General features: G+C 36.9%; 1 long non-coding RNA gene and 1 other non-coding gene across 2 annotated transcripts; both read right to left on the bottom strand.

Moving 5' to 3' along the window:
• Positions 1 to 10930: 10930 nt before the first annotated feature.
• Positions 10931 to 24473, bottom strand: LOC112740339 (uncharacterized). Its single transcript, XR_003171095.3, has 4 exons — positions 24362 to 24473; positions 23930 to 24004; positions 12260 to 12369; positions 10931 to 11137 (listed from the first exon to the last, which is right to left on the bottom strand). It is a non-coding gene; the product is annotated as an uncharacterized lncRNA (long non-coding RNA).
• On the bottom strand, positions 16538 to 16645 carry LOC112746468 (small nucleolar RNA R71). Its single transcript, XR_003174350.1, has one exon. It is a non-coding gene; the product is annotated as a small nucleolar RNA R71 (small nucleolar RNA).
• Positions 24474 to 24563: the final 90 nt, after the last annotated feature.

Raw genomic sequence — 24563 nt, 5'->3', positions numbered from 1 at the left:
TCTTGGGAATCGGCTAAGGTATGGTTTAGGTTTCTTGCATTTAATATGTAATGTTCTGTGAAAACTTAGGCTAGATGACCATAGGATAAGTTGGAATGCAGGTGTATATTTAATGTTTAGTAATGGGTTCATGAATATGCTTGGCTTGGTTTGGTGATTTGTTTGTAAGATGATATTGGTTGCTAGTTGGATCTTTGAAAGGATATATGATTGAAATGTTGATTATATGGCTATATTTTGGTTTGGTTGAATGATAATTGATGAAAAGATATGGAGCTTGTTGAGGATTATTATTGGCAATTTGGATTGGTGGTAATAGGTTTGAAAATAATTGGAATGAAAATTTTGAATGAAAAATGAGGTATTTTGTGTTAAAAGCCTAGGATTTGTGAACTATGATTCTTAGTTGAATTTTGGTTGTTGGATTTGAATATTATATGAGTATAATTGTTGATCTAAGGTAGATTTATTGTGGTAATTATTATGATGATGAGGAAGGGTATGTTAAATTGAAAAGAATGCAAGTTTGGACCCGAAAAGGGTGGCAAAGTCCGAGTTTTAGAGGAGATGCTGCCGAAATTTTATAAAAATTAGAGATTCTGTTTAGATGATTATTTAAAAATATTTAGATTTAAAGGTTATATGGTTTGATTTTGAGTTATTAAGAAAATGAGCATGTTTTAAGTTTGATTCATTTATAAAAGAATGAATTATGTTTTGAATTGGAATTATTGATGGACAGAATGGGAGGTGTGATAATGAAGGATACGGATTGAATATGATTGATGTATGATGATGAATGAGATGCGATTGAGAATGATGTGGATGTTGATGAATTATAATTGAATTATTTATATGGCTTATGAATTTGAATAATCTGATATACGAGATTCCCTGGATAAAGTACCGTGGCTTGCCACCACGTGTACCAGATTGAAAACTCGATACTCTGTTGACCCTACGACGTAAGTGTGACCAGGCACTATATAAATTCCCGAGAATGTTACCCCCATTGAGCAATATTGATTATTTGAGAAAAATCTATGCATAGACTCTTGGGGATGCACATCGGGGGACAGTCTAAGGACAATTCAGACTTGTCGGGTTGGCTAGATAACCGACAGATGAGCCTCATCAGCTATAGGACAGGCATGCATCATATGCATATTACTTGAATTATTTGCTTGTGCTTTAATTGGGTGTGCCTAAATGCACTTGCCATGTTAAATGTGTATTTGTTACCTGTAGTATTTGTAACCTTCTTGTGCTTGCCTTTATCTGTTTATCTGTCTGTGAAATGTATGATGGAGTTGGAGGTATGGAAGAATGACATAATGGGATTTAGATTTAAGGTTAAGTTAAGTTAGGTTTAAATATCCTTAGAAAACCACCTTTTATGGCTTCTGTTTAATACTTGAAGCTCTATAATCTGAGTGTCAGCATTCTAGAATTGCCTTTGGCATTCCCAGGACCTTATATATTATGTGTGTGGCACCTTTACCATACTGAGAACCTCCGGTTCTCATCCCATACTATGTTGTTGTTTTTCAGATGTAGGTCGAGAGGCATCTCGTTAGGCGTCTGGACCCTTGGAGCAAAGTGGTTACTGGGCTATTTTGTTGTACAGTGATGTATATGTATGTACTTAGCTTTCTCTCCGCATAATTTGTTCTTTTTTAATCCTCTTAGAGGTTTAAGGAGAGGCAGGATTGTGAATATGTACTTTTGAGTTTTGGATATGTATGTATATATGTGTAAATATTCTCCGGCCAGTCTTGACTTCGCAGGCTGAGTTAGGAGCTTGTTATTTTGTATCTTTGGCACTCTATTTCTACTTCTGGCATCTTATGTTTAGTAGTTATGGTTTTCTTTGCACACAAGTCAACAAGTTCCTTGAGTGTTGTGCTTTTATTTTTTTATTTTTATTTCCTCTATTCTTCAAGGCTCCTAGCATATTATAATTCTTCTGCTATTATATGTACTTATTTTATTTCAGAGGTCGTAATACCACACCACCTCTGTTTTATGACTTAAGCGTAAAGCTTTGTGTGGTAGGGTGTTACACTTGGACTTCCCTGAATTTCTCGTGAGTATACCCATGTTGAAATTGAGCTTTTATTGAGAATTTTATTGCACACGGTATGACGGTATAAAAATCTACATCATCTGATTCTCTATATATATATATATATATCTCTCTCTCTCTCTCTTTCTCTCTCTCTCTTTCTACTCTCTACTTCTTAGACAATTATCGTACTGTTTGACGAATTGAATTAGTGTAAAACCCGGTTAATTAATGGCTAATTAACCCATAAATAAAAATTTATTTTAGAAAGCCAAAAATGTGATTTTTATGGCTTAATATGATATAGGAGATTGAGACGAGAATTTTGATACCAATTTTGTAGAAATCGGCCCAAGATTGGACCGAACGGGCCAAATCGGGCCAACCGGACCCATATTAGGCACTTGGCCCAACATAACTAAACCTAAAATCCTAATTTTCAGCACTCTCTCTCCTCACTAAGCACTCATTCACGTTGAAAATGGAAGCACAAGGGGGGAAGAACACTCTCTCAAGTTCTATCTCTCATTTGATCTTCAAACCACCATAACTTTTGATCTAGAGCTCCGATTGCTGCACCGTTTACGGCCACGCATTCACCGTGAAGAGCTATACAAAACCCACTACTTTATCCTTGAGATAAGCCACGATTTGATCTCAGTTTCATCCCTTAATTACGAATTTTATGGAGAAAAGTGTTGAGATTTTGGACTCTTTGATGTTATAGGACCCAATTCTCTTAATTAATCTTGTCTCCATGAACCTTGGGTGTGGTAAGATTCTCAACCCTAGTGTAATTTGTTGTTCTATGATGTTTGGGTATTGAAATGTTGTGTTTGGGTATGATGAATGTGGCTTAGGTAGGCGTGGCCGACGCGCACGCGTCGTTTTCAAAGTTTCACTACCCACGCGTGCGCGTGGTCTACGCGTACGTGTCGATTTGTCAAATTAGTTGCCCAGCCAAAATTTCCGAGAGTAGTGCCTGAGTTGTGCTGGTTTTGTGCCTGGGGCACATAACGCACCCACGCGTACGCGAGGCTGACGTGTAGACATCACTTGGTTTTTTTCACATCCACGCATGCACGTGGAGGGATGCGTACGCGTCGCTATGTTTTCAGGCATTCCACGCGTGCGCGTTGGCGACATGCATGCATGACACTATTTTCATACCAAAGTTGATTTTTGAGTTTTTAAAGCCAAATTTCATACTTCTGAGCCTCCGATCTCACCCCATATGTCTCAAATCAATATGATAAGCCTAGCAATGGTAAGAAGCTAGGGGATGTGGTAACTTGTGAATGAAGAAAGGGGTAATTTATGATCAACGATGATCAAAGATGATTATACGAGATACGGAGGATGGCGGTGGAAGTGCTGTATGTGCCATGAGCTGAAGGGCTGTATTTGTTAATAAATTGGCTGGTTCTGGATTGAACTATGAGCTGGATAGCTGAGTTATTGCCGAGTTATGGCGCAGCCATTATTGATTATGGCTGAGTATGATTGCATATATGCGTATTGAATGAAATGTGAATGTTGCACTTCCACTATCTGAGATACGAGTTTCCCTAGGTGAAAGCAATGGCTAGCCACCATGTGCTCCATGTGGAGACTCGATACTTTGCTGACCCTATGTCGTAAGTGTGGCCGAACACTGTGAAAGTTCCGGATGAGCTCGCTCCCGTGAATATACACCAGTGAGGGTGTTGGATATGAATTATGATTTATGATTGTGTTTGACTCGAGTTGGGGGTGCACGACAGAGGGACAGTCTAATGGTTAGCTACCAAGACTTGTCGGGTTGGCTATATAACTTGTGCTATCTCTCATTTGATCTTCAAACCACCATAACTTTTGATCTAGAGCTCCGATTACCGCACCGTTTATGGCCATGCATTCACCGTGAAGAGATCTACAAAACCCACTACTTTATCCTTGAGGTAAGCCCCGATTTGACCCCAGTTCTTCATCCCTTAATTTCGAATTTCATGGAGAAAAGTATTGAGATTTTGGACTCTTTGATGTTATAGGACCCAACTCTCTTGAAGGAGAAGATTAATCTTGTCTCCTTGAACCTTGGGTGTGGTAAGATTCTCAACCCTAGTGTAATTTATTGTTCTATGATGTTTGGGTATTGAAATGTTGTGTTTGGGTATGATGAATGTGGCTTAGGTAGTGTGTATGAGAATATTGGAGCTTGATTGAGATTTTGGAAAGCTTGAAAATGGGCTTTGGTGTGAAAAAATCTATTCTTGGAGGTGTTGAGACCTTGAGAGCTTGTGGAAAAGTGGTTTGGAAGTGCTCCAGGTTGAGCGGGGAAATCGGCTAAGGTATGGTCTTGTTTCATGTATCTAAAATGTAATGTGGTGTGAAAACTTAGGCTAGAGGTCCTAAGATAGGCATTGAATTATTGATGTTGTTGAATGGTTGAGATATATTATGTGGTCATATATGTGATTATGATTATTGATGCCTTGATGGTATGATGCATGAGAGATATACATGTTGTGATAAATGCTTGATGATTGATTGAGGTTGAATTGTGGGTGAAACCATGTTGATGGTGAGTATGATATTGATTATGTGTAATGATGGTTGATTAAAAATGGTATTGTTAGAAATTGGGATGAAGAAGGATGTATGACATGTAATGTGTGTTTGAATTTTAGCCTTTTGATTGAGATGGGTTAAATGGTGGGATGGTGGTTGTGATTTTGATGAAAATGTTAATGTATGAATTGAGGAGGCTTAAGGTTGATTTTTGATATGTTTTGGGTTGATTTCAAAAAGGGTTGAAATTGGTATATTTTGGTTGATTTTGAAAAAGGTTGAAATTGGTTTGTTTTGAAAATGGCACTTTGTGGTTTTGTATGAAAATATGGTTTTGGGCATACTTTGATGGAGCATAACTTGGACACCGGATCCTCGTTTTGTGCCAAAATTGTTTAGAAATGAAATTGGATCCAGGATGTTCATGCCATTCAAAGAACGGGTGAAAAATGATTTGAAACGAAGAGGTTATGTCCGTCGGAAGATTGGGGTCTGAAACTGTGAATTCTGCAGCTTTTTAACTTAGAAAAATTTTTAGCAGAAAGCATTCCCATGCGTAAGCGTGGCCGACGCGCACGCGTCGTTTTCAAAGTTTCACTACCCACGCGTGCGCGTGGCCCACGCTTACGCGTCGATGCACCAAATTGGTTGCCCAGCCAAAATTCCTGAGAGTTGTGCCTGAGTTGTGCTGGTTTTGTGCCTGCGGCACAAAACGCACCCACGCGTACGCGTGACTGACGCGTAGGCGTCACTTGGTTTTTCTCACATCCACGCGTGCACGTGGAGGGACGTGTACGCGTCACTATGTTTTGAGGCATTCTAGTCCACGCGCACGCGTGACCCTGTTTTCATCCCAAAGTTGGTTTTTGAGTTTTTAAAGCCAAATTTCATACTTCTGAGCCTCCGATCTCACCCCTTATGTCTCAAATCATTATGATAAACCTAGCAATGGTAAGAAGCTAGGGGATGTGGTAACTTGTAAATGAAGAAAGGGGAGAATTTATGATCAACGATAATCAAAGATGATTATACGAGATACGGAGGATGGCGGTGGAAGTGCTGTATGTGCCATGAGTCGAAGGGCTGTATTTGTTAATAAATTGGCTGGTTCTGGATTGAACTATGAGCCAGATGGCTGAGTTATTGTCGAGTTATGGTGGAGCCATTATTGATTATGGCTGAGTATGATTGTATATATGTGTATTGAATGAAATATGAATGTTGCACTTTCACTATCTGAGATATGAGTTTTCCTGGGTGAAAGCAATGGCTAGCCACCATGTGCTCCAGGTGGAGACTCGATACTCTGCTGACCCTATGTCGTAAGTGTGGCCGGACACTGTGAAAGTTCTGGATGAGCTCGCCCCCGTGAATATACACCAGTGAGGGTGTTGGATACGAATTATGATTTATGATTGAGTTTGACTCGAGTTGGGGATGAACGACAGAGGGGCTGTCCAATGGTTAGCTACCAGGACTTGTCGGATTGGCTATATAACTGACAGATGATATCATCAGCCATTAGGACAGGCATTCATCATATGCATACTATGTGAATTGTTTGGAATTGCTTAATTGACTGCATATTACCTGCTAATTGTCTAAGTGTCGTATCTGTTTCCTACCTGTATATCTTCTTATCTAATATAATTGTGTTTGCCATATTATATTACTGCTGGTGGTTGGAAGGTCTGCAGGAATTGGAAAGGGAAGTATTAGTTAGACTGAAGATCTTTAGTCAGTTGCCATTTATGGTTTAGCCTGTTTATAAGCTTTGATATTATATGGTGGAAGTTCTAGGATTGCCTTCAGCCTTTCCATGACATTACATGTTAGATATGTGGGTACTGTTACCATACTGAGAACCTCCAGTTCTCACCCATGCAGATTTTGTGGTTTTCAGATGCAGGACGTGAGGCTTCTCGCTCAGGCATGTTGGAGACTTCTGGATCAGCGAAGATCCTTAATTTTTGGGACTTTACTTTGTTTTGATGTTTTCACTTAGATACTTTTATCTCCACTCAATAATGTATATAAGTATACTGTTTTGACTCCTCTTAGAGGATGTTTTGGAGAATAGGTTTGTATTCGCCCTTTGGGTTTCCTTTGGGTTTCTTGCTTTATATATATTTATATATACTTCTATGCTCGGACCGGTTTTCTTCGGAACCGGATTTTAAGTTTTGGATATTTGTGTTTTTGGCACTCTTTGGATATATTCTTGCGTTAGCTTATCCTTTATCTGTTTCGTTACGTTAGCAATCGGAGTGTTGCGTTTTTCGAGTTGTGATTTTGATTTGCCCCCTTTCTTCAATGGCTCCTAGTTATAATCATTCTTCACAATACTATATGTACTAAATTTTATTTTTAAAGGTCGTAATACCTCGCCACCTCTGTCTTATGACTTAAGCATAAGGCTCTGTGTGGTAGGGTGTTATAGTAAGTGAGCTGTTGCACGTAATAAACTTGTTAAAAAAGTATGCATGTTTTCACTTCTTTGTGTGCTTCTCATCGTGGCCTAGAAGTAGTGATCAAGATAAACCGGAATCCATAAATGACGATTTTCAAAAAGTTATGAAAAAACACCTAAATCAGAACAAAAATACATCGAAAAAGATGCAATTTGACACTTCTACTGCAGAAGCAAAACACATACTAAAATTAACATTACTTGAAAGCCACTTGTTATCCCCAAGACCATACTTCATCAAAAAACATTCCAATTCCTATCAAATGATTCTTTTCTAAGAGAGTTCTAAACAACATGACTCATCTCGTATTCGATTTCTTCGTGTCGCTTGTAGCCATTTAATTTACTTGAGATCTTCTTCATGATATGCCAAATACACCACCAGTAAATTGTTGTTGGCATACAAGTCTCAATACACCTTTGCATCGATGCACATTGATCAATAAGAATGTCTTTTGGAGCATTTCCTTCCATGCAACAAAGCCAACATTCAAATAACCATTTGAATGATTTAGTATCCTCGTTTTTCATCAATGCACATCCCAGAAGTGTTGACTAACCATAGTGATTCACCCCGACAAAAGAACCAAAACCAGACTATACCTGAATACAATGACACAGAAACAAAATAATTAATACACCAAAATCATATCTCTTTACACTAAAAGTGTTACCAAATACACATAAACCATAACAGAATATTACCTGTTTGCATTGTAAGTGGTATCAAATGATATAACATCTCCAAAATACTCACAGACAGTCCTACTTCTTGTATCGGCCTAAAAAGCAATCTTAATCAACTGATCAACCTTAAGTTCAAGCTCAAAAAAGAAATTCTAATTCTTCTCTTTTATTCTTAATAAGTATTTTCCAAATTCTTTTGCATCCTCTAGTTCTGAAACATTTCTCACTTCTATCATGATATAATTTCTTACATATTTTTCAACAAAACTTAACTCGATGACCCCCTGCTGCGGCGACAAATGATTGGTATATTTTTTTATAGTCCGATTCTGACTTCCTTGTTATTCTCTATTGTACGTCGTACGGACATGCTTAATTACCTATGCTATTTAAGCATCCTTGCTTGATTTGCACAAAGGGGTTTGATTGATGCAACGCAACTTTTGAAATGATCCAAACACCAACGTCTTCCAATATGTGTATATAAATTCTTGTAGGATAATTTAACACAGCTAAGGGATTTGTCTTCTCAGTTGGAGATATGTTCGATTTTCATTTCCGCTCTCTGCTACATGTAATCAATTGGTTCTTAATTTTATTTCCCTTCTTATTTGTGCTCCGAATTCTTAGAAAAACTTGCAACTTTTGAATAATCTTTGTAGAATTTTGTTGCACCTTCTATTAAAAATCATCCCAACCTTTGGAATAAGCTGCTCATCAATATCGCAAAGAAACTGCAAAATGCACCAAAAATAGTCCACAATACACCATATTAAAAGCTAGCATACACCGAAAGCTCATGATAAAAAATAATAAAATCAGATTTAGAACTCATCATCAAACAGAAACTAAATGATTCAACTACAGAATCATTAACTACTAACAAACCACATTATCTAGATTCAAATCACACCTCACTACTTGATTTGATTCAAAACAATAATACAATTCACCCTCGTTTATTTTTAAAGTATGAACCTATAAATACACCGAAAATTTGCCACAATACAACAAAATAATTCTGATATACACCGAAATGTGAAATGGAATAGATTCATCAGAATTCTTACATTACATTCAATTCAAGCCATCAACGATGAACAACAATTTTCACAAATAAAAACAATATTATTCACCTACAGAATCATAAACTACTAACGAAAATATTAACTAAAATCGAACCACATCTCAGCCACTTCATTGGATTCAAAACAATAATCCACTTCGCTCTGGTTAAATTGACAATCTGAACTTGAATCATTTATTATCTTCAACAACGAGATAAATGTTCAAAATTGATTTCAAAAAGCTTGATTTCAAAAACAAATGTAGAGAACAAAGAAAATTGCAAAAACTGAAGAAAGAGAATGCAGAAAACAAAGGAAGAAAAACACAGAGAATGCAGAGATGGAAGATCAAAAATGCTGACAAAATTCGAAAAAGGAAACGAAATCCTTTTGAAAAAGGCACTTATTCGTGCATTGATTGAAAAATTGGTTAGATTAGTGGCGCATGAGGTGAATTAGGTTAAAGAGACTTGTATGGACTTATGTCAAAAAATGACTTATATGTGGAGAATATTTTTTTTTAATTATGGAGATCCAAAATGTGTTATTTTCAATTATGGAGAAGTGGTGTGTTTCTTATAGATATGAAAATTAATTTATTTTTAAATTAAATTTCACAAATCGGAGACTCAGATTTATTTAGGATACAAAATTTAAGGTCCGATTTATGGTAAAAAAAAAAATGGAACTCAGATTTGTAGGTAAAAATAAAATTTTTTCCACGTAAAGCACGTTTAAAAAACTTTTCAGCACAAACACAAATCTTACCTCAGATTTGTAAATAAAAAAAACCATAAATCTGAGGGATTTTTTATGTAATTACATTATTACCGAAATCCGTCTCCCAGCCTTATCTCATTTATATTGTAAATGAGATACGTGCAAGCTTATCTCGTTTACGCTGTAAACGAGATAGATGAGGCTGGGGAGGATATTGCTGCTGCCATCTTGTGCCACTGCAATAAGCAACACTCCACTGTATCTGCCATACAAATGCGTACAATCAACAGAAACAAACAGCTTACAATGCTTGAAAGCCTCAATACAGGAAGCCCAAAATACTTTGTCGAACATGCTACAGTCGCAGACCAGACGGTGCCCATTTTAGTAAGGTATGACCCTAAGCTCACAAATAGTTCCGGGACAACAATTTTGCAGTGCCTGTAGCAGTTTTGGCACGTTATTGTATGACTCCTCCCAATCCCCATATATCTGTGCAATTGCCTTTCGCCTCACCATCCAGACCTTTCTGTAAGAGGGTTTGAAGTGATAGCTTTGCCGGATTGCACCTTGTAGGACAGCGATGCTAACGGATGGGTTGGACTGTATCAACGGCAGGATGACCTTGCAGATGAGGCTGCTGTCCAACTGTCGATGGTTGGTGCTAGACAGGTATGCACTCCACCAACCCTTCGGACCTCCCTAATGAAATAAAACATCCATGGTTGGAAACTACTCACGCTACAACATTTTCAGGTTGAGGCAACATTTAAAAAGTGTTGCCTAAAGGCTGACAAAAGGTTGCTTTTGATCTATGGCAACACTTTTGAACCTAAAGCAACGTTTTTGGGCAGCGTTGCATATGCAGCCGTTGCCTTAGATCAAGGCAACACTTTTTTATTTCAAAAGCAACGCTTTTGAGAGCAACACTTACCGGTTGAAAAACAACAACACTTCAAAGGTGTGTTTGAGATTCTCTTCTCTCGTATTTTGGTCACTACTAAAAAGAGTTGCCTATTTGCAATAAAATGCAACTCTTTTACGTGTTTCTTATAAGTTGGAATTTGCAATCCTTTGAAGTGTTTTCTTTTAGTTTTGAATATGCAACCCTTTAAAGTATTTCCTTTTCTTTTGGATATGCAACCTATACAAGTGTTGTTTTTTCTTTTGGATATGCAACCATACAAGTGTTGTCTAATATTCAAAATATGCAATTAATAAAAGGGTTTCCTTTTTGATAAAAAAATTATTTTGTAATAAAAATACAAAAAAATAAAATTTACAATAAATTTTTTTGTTCATACATGTGTAATTATTTTAATTAATAAATAAATTTGTGCACAATAGAAAAAAATTATAAAAGAGACAAAATAACTAATTATAAAATTCTAATTAAAATAGATATTAAAAAGTTCAATTAGTATTTCAAATACATATTTATCAATAATTCTCAACAAAATAATAAAATTCTTATCTAACAATAATTGTCATAACAAAATAGTAATTAATATTTATCAAAAAGATGTCAATCTACTTGCATATTTTATATCCATGCTTGACTTGTCCTATATGCTAAATCTGCAAATAATACACAACAAAAAATAAGCAACTTATCATTAAAACTGAAAAATTATAATAAAAATTTCTTTATGATATTAAATACTATAGATATAAAAGCAATAAATAAATCTAAAAGACTCCTTCTAGATGCAGATCTTGCAAATTTATATCAGATCACAGTCCAAACAGAATAGTTCTATTCTTTAGAACCACTAACTGAGGACATATTAGAGGATAGCCTTGAACTATTATCTTCTCCAACTTCGTCTTCAGGTTCATCAAATGGATAGAAGTAAGGCTTAGGAGACATTTTTAGTAAGTCTTCATCTTGTACTAGCATCTCCACAACTCTCAAATGGATAGAAGTAGGCTTAGGAGGCATTTTTAGTTGACTATCACTATCAGCCAAGTACACTCACTAGTCATCACCATTAATTTGTTCACGCAACATTATCACTAAAAATGTCCATGTGAAATCGCACAATATAATCCTCCAATTAAATTTTAATAAAAGGCTCACTTGCAAGCCATGACAGGAATGGACATGAATGGAAATGTTTATAATTCCGAAAACAATGAAACCAATGGTGGTGCAAACTAGGTACCCTTGGGCTCTGAAATGCTTATAATTCCGAAAATAATGAAACCAATGGAAAAAATGCTTATAACTAATTCTAATTAAAAAAAATAATATTTTACCTAGTATCAACTAAATAAAACATAATAAACAAACAACCCTATACCTTTGTCCCTTTGGTACTTGTCGAAGACATCCCAATACCTCTTGCCTTTTTTGTCATACTTCTCTGCCACGTGTATCAGCAATTCAAATAGTTAGTGCTTTAATTTCTTTGAATTTGCAGCCAATACTACTTGATTAACTAACTTCCATATATAAATTACAAGGATGCTATTTATTATTATTAGTTACCTTGAGCTCTTGTAAGGATGAGTGACAAAACCCTCTTTCGGTGGCAGTGTCACTACATTTTTGTTAAATATATTTATGAAAAGAGTTCTTATATAAACTGAGACATGTTCTTCAACCCACTAATTAACTCTAATAATTTAGACCACTTCTAAATATGCATAGGAAAATAAGTGAAAAAATTAGATGAAGAAAAAGCATGAAAGTAAAACCTGCTTTTCATAAAACCCCCAAAAGAAATACTGATATCAACTCTTGTATAGGAAGGAGAAGAACTAGTAGATATAACCACCATGTAAGAATAATTCTCCTGGCTCTTCAGCTATTTGATGAGCGAATAATTTATACGCTTTTTGGCATTGTTTTTAGTATTTTTTAGTAGGATCTAGCTACTTTTAGGGATATTTTTATTAGTTTTTATGTTAAATTCACATTTCTGGACTTTACTATGAGTTTGTGTATTTTTCTGTGATTTCAGGTATTTTCTGGCTGAAATTGAGGGACTTGAGCAAAAATCAGATTCAGAGGTTGAAGAAGGACTGCTGATGCTGTTGGATTCTGACCTCCCTGCACTCAAAGTGGATTTTCTGGAGCTACAGAACTCAAAATGGTGCGCTTCCAATTGCGTTAGAAAATAGACATCCAGGGCTTTTCAGCAATATATAATAGTCCATACTTTGGCTGCGTTCAGACGATGCAAAAGGGAGTTGAACGCCAGTTCTACGCTGCAGTCTGGAGTTAAACGCCATAAACACGTCACGAACCAGAGTTGAACGCTAGAAACACATTACAAACTGGCGTTCAACTCCAAGAATAACCTCTCCACGTGTAAACTTCAAGCTCAGCCCAAGCACACACCAAGTGGGCCCCGGAAGTGGATTTATACATCAATTACTTACTTCTGTAAACCCTAGTAACTAGTTTAGTATAAATAGGACTTTTTACTATTGTATTAGACATCTTATGATTTTTAGTTCAATCTTTGGATCATATTGATCACGTTTGGGGGCTGCCATTCGGCCATGCCTGGACCTTCATCACTTATGTATTTTCAACGGTAGAGTTTCTGCACTCCATAGATTAAGGTGTGGAGCTCTGCTGTTCCTCATGATTTAATGCAAAGTACTACTGTTTTTCTATTTAATTCAACTTATTCCGCTTCTAAGATATCCATTCGCATCCAAGAACATGATGAATGTGATGATTATGTGACGCTCATCATCATTCTCACTTATGAACGCGTGCCTGACAAACACTTCCGTTTTACATGCAAACAAGCTAGAATGAATATCTCTTGGATATCTAATATAGGGGACCGAGTCCGAGATATTAGAATCCTCGTGGTATAAGTTTGAACCCATGGATGGCCATTCCTGAGATCCGGAAAGTCTAAACCTTGTCTGTGGTATTCCGAGTAGGATCTGGGAAGGGATGGCTGTGATGAACTTCAAACTCGTGAGTGCTGGGCGTAGTGACAGACGCAAAAGGAAGGTGAATCCTATTCCAGTATGATCGAGAACCTCCAGATGATTAGCCATGCCGTGACAGAGCATTTGGACCTTTTTCACAGAGAGGATGTGATGTAGCCATTGACAACGGTGATGCCCTTACAGAAAGCTTGCCATGGAAAGGAGTAGGACTGGTTGGATGAAGACAGCAGGAAAGCAGAGGTTCAGAGGAACGAAAGCATCTCTATACGCTTATCTGAAATTCTCACCAATGAATTACATAAGTATTTCTCTCTTTATTTTCTGTTTATTTATTATTATTATTCGAAAACTCCATAACCATTTGATATCCGCCTGACTGAGATTTACAAGATGACCATAGCTTGCTTCATACCAACAATCTCTGTGGGATCGACCCTTACTCACGTAAGGTTTATTACTTGGACGACCCAGTGCACTTGCTGGTTAGTTGTGCGAAGTTGTGAAGTTATGTTTGGACCATGGTATTGTGCACCAGTTATTGGCGCCATTTCCAGGGAGAGAACGAACAATAAATTTTACAACCTAAGAGTAACAATTTCGCATACCAAGTTTTTGGCGCCGTTGCCGGGGATTGTTCGAGTTTGGACAACTGACGGTTCATCGTGTTGCTCAGATTGGGTAATTTTCTTCTTATTTTATTTTCAAAAAGTTTTCAAAAATTTTTTTAAAATATTTTCTTCTTTTTCGTTTTTCCCAAAAAAAAATATTTTCAAAAAAAAAATTATATATTTTTTCTTCAGAATTTTTAAGAATGAATTCTAGAGTTTCATGAAGCATGTTGAAGCCTGGCTGGCTGTAAAGCCATGTCTAAAATCTTTTGGACTAAGGCTTCCAGACCATCAGCATAGAGGCAAGTTAATTTGATAACTAATGAGCAGTATATCTGAGTTACATACTAAAGCTTGACTGGCTATTAAGCCATGTCCAACCCTTTGATTGGAGCTTTGGGCTAATATTGAAAGATTCCTGAAATTCTTCTTAAAGATTTTGGAATTCTTATTTTCTTTTTCACATTAATTTTCGAAAAACCCAAAAAAAAAATCATAAAATCATAAAAATAAAAAATATTTTGTGTTTCTTGTTTGAGTCTTGAGTCAATTTCAAGTTTGGTGTCAATTGCATTTTTTTCTAAAAATTTATGCATTTTTCGAAAAAATTCATGCATTCATAGTGTTCTTCATGATCTTCAAGTTGTTCTTGGCCAGTCTTCTTGTTTGATCTTCATATTTTTTTCTTTTGTGTCTTTTCTTGTTTTTCATATGCATTCTTGCATTCATAGTGTCTATACATGAAAAATTTCTAAGTTTGGTGTCTTGCATGTTTTCTTTTCTTGAAAATTTTTCAAAAATAAGTCTTGATGTTCACCTTGACATTCAAAGTGTTCTTGGTGTTCATCTTGACATTCATAGTGTTCTTGCATTCATCACATGTTTTGATCCAAAATTTTCATGCATTGAGTCAATTTTGTGTTTTTCTCTTTCATCATTAAAAATTCAAAAATCAAAAAAATATCTTTCCTTTTTTCTCTCATAAATTTCGAAAATTTGGATTGACTTTTTCAAAAATTTTTAAAATTCAATTGTTTCTTATGAGTCAAATCAAATTTTCAATTTAAAAATCTTATCTTTTTCAAAAATTAAATCTTTTTTCATTTTTCTTATTTATTTTCGAAAATTTCAAAAATATTTTTCAAAAATATTTTTCTTAATTTTACATCATATTTTCGAAAATATCATCAACAATTAATGTTTTGATTCAAAAATTTCAAGTTTGTTACTTACTTGTTAAGAAAGATTCAAACTTTAAGTTCTAGAATCATATCTTGTGATTTCTTGTGGGTCAAGTCATAATTGTGATTTTAAAAATCAAATCCTTTTCAAAACTAATTTCAATCATATCTTTTCAAAAATATCTTTTTATCTTATCTTTTTCAAAATCATATCTTTTTAATCATATCTCTTCATATCATATCTTTTTCAAAAATTTGATTTTTCAAATATCTTTTCTAAATTCTTATCTTCTTATCTTTTAAAATTTGATTTTCAAAATTTGTTTCAACTAACTAATTAACTTTTTGTTTGTTTCTTATCTTTTTCAAAACTACCTAACTAACTATCCCTCTCTAATTTTCGAAAATACCTCACTCTTTTTCAAAAATTCTTTTTAATTAACTAATTGTTTTAAATTTTAATTTTAATTTTATTCTTCCTTTAATTTTCAAAAATCATTAACTCCTTTTCAAAAATTATTTTCGAAAACCTCTCTCTCTCATCTTATTCTATTTATTTATTCATTTACTAACACTTCTCTTCATCTCAAATTACTGCTCCTATCCTCACCCTTGTGTTTGGATTATCCATTCTTCTTCACTCTTATTCCCCTTCTTTTTCTACTAACAACAAGGGAACCTCTATACTGTGGTAAAAAGGATCCCTATTATTATTTTTCTGTTCCCTTCTTTTTCATATGAGCAGGAGCAAGGACAAGAATATTCTTGTTGAAGCAAATCCTGAACCTGAAAGAACTCTGAAAAGGAAACTAAGAGAAGTTAAAATACAGTAATCCAGAGACAACCTTACAGGAATTTTCGAACAGGAAGAGGAGATGGCAGCCGAAAATAATAATAATGCAGGGAGGATGCTTGGTGACTTTACTGCACCTAATTCCAATTTACATGGAAAAAGCATCTCAATTCCTACCATTGGAGCAAACAATTTTGAGCTTAAACCTCAATTAGTTTCTCTGATATAGCAGAACTGCAAGTTCCATGGACTTCCATCTGAAGATCCTTTTCAGTTCTTAACTGAATTTTTGCAGATCTGTGATACTGTTAAGACTAATGGAGTAGATCCTGAAGTCTACAGGCTCATGCTTTTCCCTTTTGCTGTGAGAGACAGAGCTAGAATATGGTTGGATTCTCAACCTAAGGATAGCCTGAACTCTTGGGATAAGTTGGTCAAGGCTTTCTTAGCCAAGTTCTTTCCTCCTCAAAAGCTGAGTAAGCTTAGAGTGGATGTTCAAACCTTCAGACAGAAAGAAGATGAATCCCTCTATGAAGCTTGGGAGAGATACAAGGAACTGACCAAAAAGTGTCCTTCTGACATGCTTTCAGAATGGACCATCCTGGATATATTCTATGATGGTCTGTCTGAATTAGTTAAATGTCATTGGATACTTCTGCAGGTGGATCCATTCACCTAAAGAAAACGCTTGCAGAAGCTCAAGAACTCATTGACATGGTTGCTAATAACCAGTTCATGTACACTTCTGAGAGGAATCCTGTGAGTAATGGGACGCCTCAGAAGAAGGGAGTTCTTGAAATTGATACTCTGAATGCCATATTGGCTCAGAACAAACTATTGACTCGGCAGGTCAATATGATTTCTCAGAGTCTGAATGGAATGCAAGCTGCATCCAACAGTACTTAAGAGCCATCTTCTGAAGAAGAAGCTTATGATCCTGAGAACCCTACAATAGCAGAGGTAAATTATATGGGTGAACCTTATGGAAACACCTATAATCCCTCATGGAGAAATCACCCAAATTTCTCATGGAAGGATCAGCAAAAGCCTCAACAAGGCTTTACTAATGGTAGAAGAAACAGGTTTAACAATAGTAAACCTTTTCCATCATCCACTCAGCAACAGACAGAGAATTCTGAGCAGAATACCTCTAATTTAGCAAACTTAGTCTCTGATCTATCTAAGGCCACTCTGAGTTTCATGAATGAAACAAGGTCCTCCATTAGAAATTTGGAGGCACAAGTGGGCCAGCTGAGTAAGAAGATCACTGAAACTTCTCCTAGTACTCTCCCAAGTAATACAGAAAAGAATCCAAAAAGAGAGTGCAAGGCCATTGATATAACCATCATGGCCGAATCCAAGGAGGAAGGGGAGGACGTGAATGCCAAGGAGGAAGACCTCCTGGGATGTCCAGTGATCAACAAGGAGTTTCCCTCTGAGGAACCAAAGGAATCTGAGACTCATCTAGAGACCATAGAGATTCCATTGAACATCCTTATGCCATTCATGAGCTCTGAAGAGTATTCTTCTTCTGAAGAGAATGAAGATGTTACTGAAGAGCAAGTTGCCAAGTTCCTTGGTGCAATCATGAAGCTGAATGCCAATTTATTTGGTAAAGAGACTTGGGGAAATGAACCTCCCCTATTCACCAATGAACTAAATGCATTGGATCAACTGAGATTGTCTCAGAAGAAATAGGATCCTGGAAAGTTCCTAATACCTTGTACCATAGGCACCATGACCTTAGAGAAGGCTCTATGTGACCTGGGGTCAGGAATAAACCTCATGCCACTCTCTATAATGGAGAAACTGGGAATCTTTGAGGTACAAGCTGCTAAAATCTCATTAGAGATGGCAGACAATTCCAGAAAACAGGCTTATGGACAAGTAGAGGACATATTAGTAAAGGTTGAAAGCCTTTACATCCCTGCTGATTTCATAATCCTAGATACTGGGAAGGATGAGGATGAATCCATCATCCTTGGAAGACCCTTCCTAGCCACAACAAGAGCTGTGATTGATGTTGACAGAGGTGAACTAGTCCTTCAATTGAATGAGGACTCCCTTGTGTTTAAAACTCAAGGACATCCTTCTGTAAATATGGAAAAGAGGCACAGTAAGCTTCTCTCAGTACAGAGTCAATTAAGGCCCCACAGTCAAACTCTAAGTTTGGTGTTAGGAGGCCTCAGCCAAACTCTAAGTTTGGTGTTGAACTCCCATATCCAAACTCTAAGTTTGGTGGTTGGGAGTCTATAAAATCAACAATGCTCTGAACATCTGTGAGGCTCCATGAGAGCCCATTGTCAAGCTATTGACATTAAAGAAGCGCTTGTTGGGAGGCAACCAATTTTTATTTATCTAATTCTAATTTTATTTTTATTGTTCTTTCATGTTTTATTAGGTTCATGATCATGTGAAGTCACAAAATAAATAGAAAAATCAAAAACAGAATCAAAAACAGCAGAAGAAAAATCACACCCTGGAGGAAGGACTTACTGGCGTTTAAACGCCAATAAGGAGCATCTGGCTGGCGTTCAACGCCAGAACAGAGCATGGATCTGGCATTGAACGCCCAAAACAAGTAGCATCCTGGTGTTCAGACGCCAGGAATGCACACTGAGGAAAGCTGGCGCTGAACGCCAGAAACACGCATAGAACTGGCGTTGAACGCCAGAAACATGCTGCATCTGGGCGCTGAACGCCCAAAACAAGCATCAATTCGGCGTTTAAACGCCAGAATTGCATGCAAAGGCATTTTACATGCCTAATAGGTATAGGGATGCAAATCCTTGACACCTCAGGATCTGTGGACCCCACAGGATCATCTCAGCATCTGTGGACCCCACAGGATCCCCACCTACCTCCACTCATACTCTTCCCTCTTCTCAATGTTCATCCTCTCTTCCCAATAAACACCCTTCCCCAAAATACTTCACCAATCACCTCAAGCTCTCTTCCCAATTACCCCTTCACCACTCACATCCATCCACTCTTCTCCATAAACCTACCTCATAAACCCCACCTACCTTCAAAATTCAAAATCACTTTCCCACCCAAACCCTCCTAAATGGCCGAACCTAACCCCTCTCCCTTCACTATATAAACCCCTCCATTCTTCTTCATTTTCTCACAACAAAACCCTCTCATCCCCTTCTTGGCCGAAACACAACCCTCTCTCCCTCTCTTCCATTTCTTCTTCTTCTTCTTCTTTTCTTTCTTCTCTTGCTCGAGGGCGAGCAATATTCTAAGTTTGATGTGGTAAAAGCATAAGCTTTTTGTTTTTCCATTACCATTGATGGCACCTAAGACCGGAGAATCCTCTAGAAAAGGGAAAGGGAAGACAAAAGCTTCCACCTCCGAGTCATGGGAGATGGAAAGATTCATCTCCAAAGCCCATCAAGACCACTTCTATGATGTTGTGGCCAAGAAGAAGGTGATCCCCGAAGTCCCTTTCAAACTCAAGAAAAATAAATATCCGGAGATCCGACATGAGATCCATAGAAGAGGTTGGGAAGTTCTAACAAATCCCATCCAACAAGTCGGAATTCTAATGGTTCAAGAGTTCTATGCTAATGCATGGATCACTAGGACCCATGATCAAAGTAAAAACCCGAACCCAAAGAATTATCTCACCATGGTTCGGGGGAAATACTTAGATTTTAGTCCGGAAAATGTGAGGTTGGCGTTCAACTTGCCAATGATGGAAGAGAACGCACGCCCCTACATAAGGAGAGTCAACTTTGATCAAAGGTTGGACCAAGTCCTCATGGACATATGTGTGGGAGGAGCTCAATGGAAGATTGACTCAAAAGGCAAACCGGTTCAACTAAGAAGATTGAACCTTAAGCCTGTAGCTAGAGGATGGTTGGAGTTCATTCAACGCTCAATCATTCCCACTAGCAACTGGTCTGAAGTTACTATAGACCGGGCCATCATGATCCATAACATCATGATTGGAGAAGAGGTGGAGGTTCATGAGATTATACCTCAAGAACTCTACATGGTGGCTAACAAGTCCTCCACTATGGCAAGGTTAGCTTTTCCTCACCTCGTTTGCCATTTATGCAATTCGGCTGGGATTGACATAGATGGAGATATCCTCATTGATGAGGACAAGCCCATCACTAAGAAAAGGATGGAGCAAACAAGAGAGCCTATTCATGGATCTCAAGAGACGCATGAAGAAGCTCATCACCAAGAAATCCCTGAGATGCCTCAAGGGATGCACTTTCCTCCACAAAATTTTTGGGAGCAAATCAACACCTCCCTAGGAGAATTAAGTTCCAACATGGGACAATTAAGGGTGGAACATCAAGAGCACTCCATCATCCTTCATGAAATTAGAGAAGATCAAAGAGCAATGAGGGAGGAGCAACAAAGACAAGGAAGAGACATAGAAGAGCTCAAGGACATCATTGGTTCCTTAAGAAGGAAACGCCACCATCACTAAGGTGGACTCATTTCTTGTTCTTAAATTTTTTATTTTTCATTTTCTTCTGTTAAATGTTTATCTATGTTTGTGTCTTTATTACATGATCATTAGTGTCTAAGTGTCTATGCCTTAAAGTAGTGAATATGAATCCATCACCTCTCTTAAATGAAAAATATTTTTAATTCAAAAGAACAAGAAGTACATGAGTTTCGAATTTATCCTTGAACTTAGTTTAGTTATATTGATGTGGTGAGAATACTTTTTGTTTTCTGAATGTATGCTTGAACAGTGCATATGTCTTTTGAAGTTGTTGTTTATGAATGTTAAATATTTTGGCTCTTGAAAGAATGATGACAAGGAGACATGTTATTTGATAATCTACAAAATCATAAAAATGATTCTTGAAGCAAGAAAAAGCAGTGAATACAAAAGCTTGCGAAAAAAAATGGCAAAAAAAAAATAGAAAAAGAAAAAGCAAGCAGAAAAAGCCAAAAGCTTTTAAAACCAAAAGGCAAGAGCAAAAAGCCAATAGCCCTTAAAACCAAAAGGCAAGGGTAATAAAAAGGATCCCAAGGCTTTGAGCATCAGTGGATAGGAGGGCCTAACGGAATAAAATCCTGGCCTAAGCGACTAAACCAAGCTGTCCCTAACCATGTGCTTGTGGCGTGAAGGTGTCAAGTGAAAACTTGAGACTGACCGGTTAAAGTCATGGTCCAAAGCAAAAGAAGAGTGTGCTTAAGAACCCTGGACACCTCTAATTGGGGACTTTAGCAAAGCTGAGTCACAATCTGAAAAGGTTCACCCAATTATATGTCTGTGGCATTTATGTATCCGGTGGTAATACTGGAAAACAAAGTGCTTAGGGCTACGACCAAGACTCATAAAGTAGCTGTGTTCAAGAATCAACATACTGAACTAGGAGAATCAATAACACTATCTGAACTCTAAGTTCCTATAGATGCCAATCATTCTAAACTTCAATGGATAAAGTGAGATGCCAAAACTATTCAAGAGGCAAAAAGCTACAAGTCCCGCTCATCTGATTGGAGCTATGTTTCATTGATAGTTTGGAATTTATAGTATATTCTCTTCTTTTTATCCTATTTGATTTTCAGTTGCTTGGGGACAAGCAACAATTTAAGTTTGGTGTTGTGATGAGTGGATAATTTATACGCCTTTTGGCATTGTTTTTAGTATGTTTTTAGTAGGATCTAGCTACTTTTAGGGATGTTTTTATTAGTTTTTATGTTAAATTCACATTTATGGACTTTACTATGAGTTTGTGTGTTTTTCTGTGATTTCAGGTATTTTCTGGCTGAAATTGAGGGACTTGAGCAAAAATCAGATTCAGAGGTTGAAGAAGGACTGCTGATGCTGTTGGATTCTGACCTCCCTGCACTCAAAGTGGATTTTCTAGAGCTACAGAACTCAAAATGGCGCGCTTCCAATTGAGTTGGAAAGTAGACATCCAGGGCTTTCCAGCAATATATAATAGTGCATACTTTGGCTGAATTTAGATGACGCAAAAGGGCGTTGAACGCCAGTTCTACGCTGCAGTCTGGAGTTAAACGCCAGAAACACGTCACGAACCAGAGATGAACGCCAGAAACACGTTACAAATTGGCGTTCAACTCCAAGAATGACCTCTCCACGTGTAAACTTCAAGCTCAGCCCAAGCACACACCAAGTGGGCCCCGGAAGTGGATTTATGCATCAATTACTTACTTTTGTAAACCCTAGTAACTAGTTTAGTATAAATAGGACTTTTTACTATTGTATTAGACATCTTATGATTTTTAGTTCAATATTTGGATCATATTGATCACGTTTGGAGGCTGGCCATTCGGCCATGCCTGGACCTTCATCACTTATGTATTTTCAACGGTAGAGTTTCTGCACTCCATAGATTAAGGTGTGGAGCTCTGCTGTTCCTCATGATTTAATGCAAAGTACTACTATTTTTCTATTCAATTCAACTTATTCCGCTTCTAAGATATCCATTCGCACCCAAGAACATGATGAATGTGATGATTATGTGACGCTCATCATCATTCTCACTTATGAACGCGTATTTGACAAACACTTCCGTTCTACATGCAAACAAGCTAGAATGAATATCTCTTGGATATCTAATGCAGGGGACCGAGTCTGAGATATTAGAATCCTCGTGGTATAAGTTAGAACCCATGGATGGCCATTCCTGAGAACTGGAAAGTCTAAACGTTGTCTGTGGTATTCTGAGTAGGATCTGGGAAGGGATGGCTGTGACGAACTTCAAACTCGTGAGTGCTGGGCGTAGTGACAGACGCAAAAGGAGGGTGAATCCTATTCCAGTATGATCGAGAACCTCCAGATGATTAGCCATGCCGTGACAGAGCATTTGGACCTTTTTCACAGAGAGGATGGGATGTAGCCATTGACAACGGTGATGCCCTTACAAAAAGCTTGCCATGGAAAGGAGTAGGACTGGTTGGATGAAGACAGCAGGAAAGCAGAGGTTCAGAGGAACAAAAGCATCTCTATACGCTTATCTGAAATTCTCACCAATGAATTACATAAGTATTTCTATCTTTATTTTCTGTTTATTTATTATTATTATTCGAAAACTCCATAACCATTTGATATCCGCCTGACTGAGATTTACAAGATGACCATAGCTTGCTTCATACCAACAATCTCTGTGGGATCGACCCTTACTCACGTAAGGTTTATTACTTGGACGACCCAGTGCACTTGCTGGTTAGTTGTGCGAAGTTGTGAAGTTATGTTTGGAGCATGGTATTGTGCACCAGTTATTGGCGCCATTGCCAGGGAGAGAACGAACAACAAATTTTACAACCTCAGAGTAACAATTTTGCATACCACTATTCAACAAAGCAATAATTTGAGATGTCAAAACAAATAATTACATAAATAAGCAAGATTTCAACTATATGCTTATTCATATTTTAAAAGCGGCACAATTGCATTCACAACTGCACTTTTTAATCATTACCAAGTTCAAGTTAACTTAAATATCAAACAGCATCTTTAATGGTTACAAGCAAATAATTTTTTATGCCAATATTTTTAATAATGAAAGCAAATTTGTTGACAATTAAACGAGGAGACAAGCTTCCAAATGCAAGCCATGGTGAGAACTTAGTGGAGTAATCAAGTCCTAACATTCCATTTCTGGTATCTTTATATACCTTTAGCAAATCCTACAAATGTGAAATCTCACAATTGAGTTAGATAACCCAATGTAACAAGACACATATTTTTCAAATCGACCATAGTCTCCATTGACCCCTTGGACCGGTCATGCAGAGTTATTGATAAATTCTCTGTACATGAAATGCATAACAAGAAGAACTATCCTAATGAAATATCAGTTTGGAGTTGGAGCAACAATTTCATAACATAGATTTGCATTAATACTTTGATATAACTTCTTACCTTCTTCCAAAAGTATTCATATACTCTGCTCAACGCTGCAGTTTCACCTCTTACAAATTTCATCCCCTTGCTAACCTATATCAAAAGGAAGAAAAATAAATAAATTAACCAAATTCATTAACCTTTCATAGTTTCATTGTCTATCAGTTAAAAATATAGTTGGGGACTAATTGGAGTGTATTTGAGTACAAAGGACCAGATGAGACTGCGACAGTTTACTGATTTGCATACAGTCATACAACAATTTCAGGACAATGTGGTTGTTTTGGGAGACTTCACTACCATCTCAATCTTTTATAATTTTTTGTGATTCTGATTTAATGTGTTCCTTGGCATTGCTATTTTCAGTAATCATTTTATTTTAATCATTTGTGTATATTGCTTCATTTATACAACTTAGTTGTTGGTAACCTTGTGAACAGTTAAACTTACTTGGCAGTAGAAAAATTTGCTCACATAGTACTTGTATTTTTAGACACTCATGTTACCATGGAAGTCAGCTGCAGCCTCTATTGCTGCCTCCAACTCCATTTGATTACTCAATCTGTGAAATTCATCAAAAGAAAATATTTTAGTTATCATTACAATCTTCTTAAACATAAAGAAGATGCAATTCAGTGGTAAAGAAAAATAA

This window comes from Arachis hypogaea, chromosome 14, assembly GCF_003086295.3.
Source record: "Arachis hypogaea cultivar Tifrunner chromosome 14, arahy.Tifrunner.gnm2.J5K5, whole genome shotgun sequence".
Lineage (NCBI taxonomy): Eukaryota > Viridiplantae > Streptophyta > Magnoliopsida > Fabales > Fabaceae > Arachis > Arachis hypogaea.
The sequence above is the reverse complement of the archived record's forward strand: the minus strand, read 5'-3'. Positions and strand labels throughout refer to the sequence as shown.